The following is a 7,855-nucleotide window of genomic DNA, read 5'->3' on the forward strand; positions in this document are numbered from 1 at the left end:
AAAATCCTGGCCTCATCTTTCTAAGTGAAAATTATGCACAGTAAGGGTTTTGATCTATAGCAATGGAAAGTGCATTATGTCTTAACATTGTCTTCCAGTCCTGTAGATAGTTGGCATGCTGAAACATATACAGCTGACTACAAAACAATGTGTTTAAAAAAAAAAAAAAAAAAAAAAGCTGGAAGTCTTTACTCAGAAGGCTGGAGGACTTCATTACCCTGAAACTGGTGTGTTAAAAACTGAGAAGATGCAGATAGCCAAAGAATAACTTTTTGGCAGAAGGATTTTCATTACTAATAAGCTGGAAAAGGCTGTTCAGTCGTACATAAACAATTTCAAGTATAATGCACAAAATTTGAATTCAGTAGCACCTTTAAGACCAACAAAATTTTCTAGGGTAGAAGCTTTCATGAGTCAAAGGTCACTTTGTCTGATACAAATAGACAATTGACACTTTGTCTGATACAAATAGAAAGGATGGCTATGATTAGTAAGAAAAACAAAGAAGGGAAAGAAACTTAACCCAAAAACTGGAATAAGAAACCTAAAAGATTGATATGCAATTAAGGGGCCGAACATTAAAAACAAAGTGTAAAAAAATCAAAAATCAACATACATGTATTTATTGTTGAAAGCTAAAACCATTTAAGGGCCCATCATAAGCCTCTATCCTATGTAAAATCATAAAACCTCAACTTGACCTGATGCGTTTATACCTAAATTGGTCTTCTTCAGAGGTAAGTGATTACTAAGAGTCAGCATGGGTTTCTCAATAACAAGTCATGTCAGACTAATCTGATCTCTTTTTTTTGAGAAAGTGACTACCTTGCTGGATCAGGGGAATGCTGTAGACATCATTTATCTTCATTTCAGTAAGGCTTTTGATAAGGTTCCACATAGTATCCTTGTTGACAAGTTAGTAAAATGTGGTTTGGATCTGGTTACCGTTAGGTGGATCTGTAACTGGTTGACAGATTGCTTGTGCTTGTGAATGGTTCCTCATCCTCTTGGAGAGGAGTGACAAGGGGAATGCCTCATGGATCTGTCCTGGAACCTGTTTTGTTCAACATCTTTATAAAGAATTTAGATGAAGGAATAGAGGAAATGCTTATTAAATTTGCCAATGATACTAAATTGGGAGGGGTGGCAAATACAGAAGACAGAAACAGGATACAGGATGACCTTGACAGACTGGAAAACTGGGCTAAAACCAATAAAATGAATTTTAACAAGGATAAATGTAAAGTTCTGCATTAGGTAGGAAAAAATCCAATGCATGGTTATAGGATGGGGGAGACTTGTCTTTGCAATTTTGGGCTGTATCAACAGAAGTATAGTGTCCAGGTCACGTGAAGTGATGGTATCGCTTTACTCTGCTGTGGTAAGACCTCTCCTGGAGTATTGTGTTCAGTTTTGGGCACCACATTTTAAGAAGGATATGGACAATCTGGAACAGGTCCAGAGGAGGGTGACGAAGATGGAGACCAAGTCCTATGAGGAAAGGCTGAAGGAGCTGGGGATGTTTAGCCTGGAGAGGAGGCGGCTGAGAGGTGATATGATCATCATCTTCCAAGTACTTGAAGGGCTGTCATATCGAGGATGGTGTGGAATTGTTTTCTGTGGCCCCAGAAGGTAGGACCAGAACCAATGGGTTGAAATTAAATCAAAAGAGTTTCCAGCTCAACATTAGGAAGAACTTCCTGACCATTAGAGTGATTCCTCAGTGGAACAGGCTTTCTCGGGTGGTTTTTAAACAGTGGCTAGACAGCAATGAAGATCCTGTGAATTTAGGGGGAGGTATTTGTGAGTTTCCTGCATTGTGCAGGGGGTTGGACTAGATGACCCTGGATATCCCTTTCAACTCCATGATTCTATGAAATAGGAATGAAGATCCATCAGCCCTTATATCCAGGTCATAAACTGGGAACACTGTTACAAATAAGGGCCAGTTGGAGTCAGGATGAAGAGTTATAATGCAAAATATAATCCATGATTATAGCTGAGAGAAATGCACAGAGATAGAGAATGCAGAAAATCTGTAATGGAAGAAGAATCCTATGTCCCTGTTCAGTGCTGGGCAGGTGGGGGGGGGGGGGTGCGTCTATTGTCCTGAACTTGTTGATTAATTCTGATACAGAAAAGTCAGTCTCCCACTGCTGAACTAAAATTTATTAACAGATTCAGGAAAACAGTCCTTCTGGAGCTGAATAGGAACACAAGATTCTCCTCTCATCACAGATGCTAATTTTCTGCATTTTCCACCTCTAGGCATATCTCCCAGTTCTAATCAAGATGGTGATGCTTTCATCACACCTCTGCATCCTGGCTCCAACTGACCCTTATTTGGAACATACATCCCACCTTCTGACTTAAATATTTGCATCTGAAAAAGTTAGCTTTGACTCACAAAAGTTGAAAAATCTTGTTGGTATTTTAGGTGCTAATGGACTCAACTTTTGTCCTGCTGCTACAGACTAACAAAACTACCACTGGAAAGTATAATGCATGTACACATATCAGTTTTGTGTTTAATAACAGCAAGAGTGGGGAGGGTTAGGCTGAGAGAGAAAGATTGGTCCAAAGACAGCCAGAGGTTCTTAATCAAGTTAACCTGGATATCCCATCCTCATTGACACTCTGACCAGTACATCACACTTGCTGTCCATTAAGAACATATACATCCTTCTGAAATCTGGAACAACTTATACATACTTTATTGACAGACTCACAGTGCAATCCTAAGAACAAAACTGGAGTCCAGTAGCACCGGTAAGACCAACAAAGTTATATTGAGAATGTAAGCTTCCATCCAATACTATTGGCTGATGAAGTGTGCTTTCAGCACACAAAAGCTTATATTCTCAATAAAACTTTGTTGGTCTAAAAGGTGCTATTGGACTCCAACTATGTTCTATGGCTTCAGACCAACATGGCTGCCCACCTGAATCTAAGTACAATCCTAAATATAACTAAAAACTTCTAAACCCATTGACTGCAATGGATTCAGAAGGTCATAGCAGTGAATGAGCACCACTCTGATTAGATGGAAACTTTTTTCTCCAGACCTGTCACTGGCCTGTAGACATTTGCTAGTGAACAATTCAACCAGCTTCAAAGGGCTAAGGGTGAAAAGACTAGCAGTGCAGATGCAAAGCACTAGGAGCCAGCATGGTACTGTGGACAGAGTACAGACTTAGACTGGAGAGATGCAAGTCCAGATTGGTTTCTTGGGGTGGGGGGGGGAGGGCATTACAAAGCTCACTATCTGCCTTTGTGCTAACTGACATCTCTTAGCCTAACCTACTGCATAAGTTGTTCCTGGGATTAAAACAAAAACAGAAAGTTAGACAAAGGTTAGAACTTGGACTCTGTGGTAAATCTCTGCTGACAGAAGGGATTTCCTGCTGCAGCCCCAAATGATCTCTAAACTGCTATTCCTGAGGGTCAAGGGATTCTCAGGAACAGCATGAGTGGAGCTGGGGGTCTGCAGTGTAAAGGGGAAAGTCGGCAAAAGTTGTACCCCTTCTATTAAGAGAAATTTCCCACAGAATTCAAGAAGAGCCTTCTCTGTGAAAGTACTCTGGCTTTGGGACTCCTTTTCTGCCAATCAAGTGAACCTTGTATCACTCACTCATATACTTTTAATCATAAGTCTGTCTTCTTATTCACTAACCTTTAACACTTGTCTATGGTTCATCGCATGATTTTACTCTTTGCTTTTTCTGTTGGGTTTTGAATTTACACTTCAAAAGATTTTTATTTTTGTTAGCTGCCTGGACTGACTTTATAGCTGAAAGGCAACCTATACATAGTTTATTGGGTTTTTTTACAAAAGCCCATGAACACCACCTTACAAAAGTGGAGAATTACACACAAAATAAATAAACTTTTACCCCCAAGTTATTTGCTTGTGGTGCTCATAATGGTCAGAATTGTGTAGGGAGAATCCATGGAGACCAGATGAGTGGAACTAGATTATCTTTGGTCTCTTCCAAGACTGTAGCCTTGGTTGAGCCAAGTAGCAGCAAAACTTCTGAACATGTTTCAAAACAATAGAAAGAACCTATTACAATTTTTTAAAATCCCTTTTTGAAAAGTAGTCCATGCGAAAACATGATGATGATGTGCAAGGTATTATCATCTGACAGCTGAATGGGAAAGGTGAGGAAATAAGTCATGCTGGCATTTACAAGACACACAGAAGATCTCCTTTCTATGGCATATATAGCAACAGGACCATAGGCCGTTGCCACATTTCAAAATAACATGCATCAAAACTGAGGGCATTTAAACACTGCTTGTTGGTAGCATGAAATCCATAAATATGTTACTAGATAATGTCCTTTTGGATGGTGCCAAACACTAAGCAGCATGTGCATAAACAGTGTAGATTTCTTGAAATAGACAAATTCACCTTCAGTATGTACTTGCTGCTATTGTTGACAGTTGTATAGTTTTACCTGTATATCCTGATTAATAATTAATATATCCAATGGCAGCCAGGAAGTCTCCTTAATAAAAAGCATGGAACAAAAAAGAAGTGCCTGGGCAGACAAAGAGTCTTAATGAGTTTTAACACCTGAAGAATTACATTGTGGCTCACTGCCCTCTAGGGATTGCACAGTGTTATTGACCAGGTAGAAATATATGAGATAGAGACTGAAGGATTGCTGTGATTACGCATGTGAAGTGCTTTGAGTATCTAAAGAGCTGTACAAACTCTGTATAATAACAACATGAAGGTATGTTGGAGCAATGAGCCTATAACTCTGTCTAAGAGACTGAAGTAAAATCACAAGAAATTCATCTTTAGTCCCACAAGGAACCTTCCCCAGTCAATCTCTGCAGATTATTCCATGTGCTTGCAACGATTTTGCACATTCTGTCTAAATAGAAGCTCTGGGATCCAGTCCAGGGATTTATCCCCAAGGTGGCCTCAGGTTTCCTTGCTAGACAGCAGAGAATGAGTAGGTGTTGAGCAGGAGAAGGGCGGATGATGATTTCACCAGCCACACTGAGGGCAGCAGAAGGATGTGCTTGAGCTATACAGTGCACAGTATTAGGAGACACTGGGGCTGGTTACGCCTTACACAGATTAATTTTTACTGCACATGCTTCCCATTAGAGAAGAATGCCCTTAATTCACTGAGTCATTACAGTTACAGTGAAAGAAAGAACGCTCCCCTGAAACTGAACTTCCAGTCAACGTTTTCATTCCAACTTTTCCAACATAACAAAAGAAGCTGTCAGGAAGGGGGGAAAAAACCCTCCAAAACAAAGCCAGTAAACTCTGCAGATCTCTCCTTTCATTCCAGCTAAGAAAAAATAATTCTTTGGGCTTCTGTGCTTCACCCCCTCCTATTTGAAATTGCTACTTTTTTCAAGTTAAAGAAAGTCTAGTGAAAGCCTCCCTCTACTGAACTGTGGAGAACAATGAGACACAGCATAACCCCAAGAGACTAGAAAAGATAATATTACCTACTGTTTGGCAGGGTGTCACTTAGGCACAAAGGTCCTCACAGTCCATCCTTCCTTGGACAATGGAAGAGGAGTTAGTGCCACATGCACACAACTGACTTCTCTGTTTAACCTCCCTGTATCCTGGGTCGCTTCACTTGCACCAAGAGAAGGCTGCAAATGTTTACATCCCACCCCAAAGGTGCTTGATTCAAGCCAGCCTGTCCATTCTTCCTTCCTGCTTATTTCTGCAACAGTTTTGGAGAGTCATAACTCCAGAACGGGGAGGGGGGGGGTAAAGAGGGAGAGAAGGGATGATGGTGGAACGGGGGGCGGGGGCGGGGAGGAGAGCTTAAATTAAACTGGGAGCGGAGGAATCCATCCAAGAGATGCGTTTCCACGGCCGTCAAGAAGTAAATCCAGGATCTGTTATTTAAAAGCCAAGTGACGCAGAAGCAGCAGCAGCAGCAGCAGCGACTAAAGCCGTATGAGGCAAGGCACAGCCAGTCGCTACTCCCGGTCAACTCCTGTCTGGACTGACAGGGCTGTAGGCTGCTTTACTAAGGCGCTTTCCGGACTCCTCGCCAAAGTTCTGCCTGAAGACTAGACGGGGATCAAAAACCAGGAGAGAAAGAAAGACGCCCGCCGAGCCCGTGTCAGGCATGCGCCGCTCTCCTCGCCTCCAGCTCCTTGTGCGGCGCGTTTTGAAGAAGGCGGCAGTGGCGGCTCTCCTTTCCTTGGGGGCGGCTCGCGAGGCAGGGCGGGCGGGAGGGAGGGCGCTCCGAAAGAGGGCTGCAGCCGAAGTCGCGCCAAGGTAGGGGTGGGAGGGGGCGCTCCTTGATTCGGCAGCGGAAGGGGAGACGCGCCTGCGGGCTGCTCGGGGGCCGCGTGGCGCTCCTGGGATCGGTGGCCTCACGTGGCCACAAAACGAGAGGCCGCCGGCGGGCCCCGCTTTGGTAGACGGGAGGCCACGCGAGTGACAAGAACGGACGTGTCTAGCAGCATTGCACACGCTCGCTCAGCATCTTCTTTTCACCCAGGTTGTCTCGCATGCTCACGAAGTATTCAGATGCCAGGAATCTGTCGCCTGGCTGTGCAATGTGCTGGCAAGCGAATGCTGCCTTTAAATCACAAGCAGGGCGTGTTTAAAGTAGCGCTGCGCGAAATTTTTGCGGCATTCATTTTTTGGCCTGAAAACTGCCGTTTCAGAAGGGGGGGGGGGGGAGGCGGGGGGGGGCTCCTGCTAAAAGATGAGCCAGTTGACAGAGTGATCACGTCCCAAGGTTAAATGGGCCTCCCGTACAAAGTGCCACCCACCTGTTTTCAATTTCCAACCCACTCTCAGATTTTGCTTTACTTTATTGTGATATATACCTGTCAACCTTGTGATTTTGAACTTTAGTTTGAGTGATACCTGGTAATTTTGACTGTTAATTATCTGCTCAGAGTCTGGGTTAGAAGGGTCTGTAAGATCAAAGCAAAACCTGTGATCATAAGCACTACTGAATAATCGGTACTATTGGTACAATTGAATGAGGACAGTCTCCCAGAATGAAATGAATTCCAACAATGTAATAAAGTGTACAATATCTTCTTACGATGTATTACAGTGTACAGTATCTTCCAACGAAGTAATAAAGTGTACAATACCGACATGTATTCCTGATATCCGACATGTTTCCGAACAATGTTCTCCATCAGGGATAATTCCTCTCAACTTCATACAACTCAACTTCACTCAGAGTAAACCATATATGCGAATGAGACCAATTCATAATACATCTGATATCAGCTCTTCCATGGTCACATACTGAATTTTATCTCTTCACTCAGGGTATAAAAGGTGAGGCTTCAGCTCAAAGTACAACAGACAACATTTCTTCAATGAACACAGACTGAATCTAGCCTCTACAACATGCTTACTGAAGTAAGAACATATGAAGCAGGGTCTGGAGATCTGGAATTACAATTCTCTGGACTACAGAGCTCAGTCCCCCTGGAAGAAATGGCACTTTGGAGGATGGACTGTATGGTATGATGGTCCCTGTCCTCCCCAAACCCACTCAAACCCAAATCTCCCAAGAATTTGCCAGCCTGGAGGTGGCCTGGAAACCGTACTTGCCACCAATTAATTGAGAGGAATTAATTAAGTTTTTGATATATATGAGGCACGAGGAGGAAGTATAGGCTGATGGGGGATACATTATTGTAAATTTTAAACATATCAGACTCTTTCTACTTGTGAGGTATAAGCCAATACTGTCAACTGGGCTTCTTTTGCACATGGCCTTTCTTTCTGCTATTTGCAATGTTTGCAGCTGCTTCCATGAGAAAGTATATATTCTTTGCTGTACACCAGCAATGATAATCACTTCCTTGTGAAGCACATGTGAATACA

General features: G+C 42.7%; 1 protein-coding gene across 1 annotated transcript in view; it reads right to left on the bottom strand.

Moving 5' to 3' along the window:
* Positions 1-5,652, bottom strand: part of MXRA5 (matrix remodeling associated 5) — a 31,805-nt gene extending 26,153 nt beyond the window's left edge. Inside the window, exon 1 of the mRNA XM_060233919.1 lies at positions 5,483-5,652. The gene's annotated coding sequence lies outside the window, so the exon portion shown is untranslated. The remainder of the gene's footprint in view (positions 1-5,482) is intronic.
* Positions 5,653-7,855: the final 2,203 nt, after the last annotated feature.

Source organism: Heteronotia binoei, chromosome 3 (assembly GCF_032191835.1).
Source record: "Heteronotia binoei isolate CCM8104 ecotype False Entrance Well chromosome 3, APGP_CSIRO_Hbin_v1, whole genome shotgun sequence".
NCBI classification, from domain to species: Eukaryota; Metazoa; Chordata; class Lepidosauria; order Squamata; family Gekkonidae; genus Heteronotia; species Heteronotia binoei.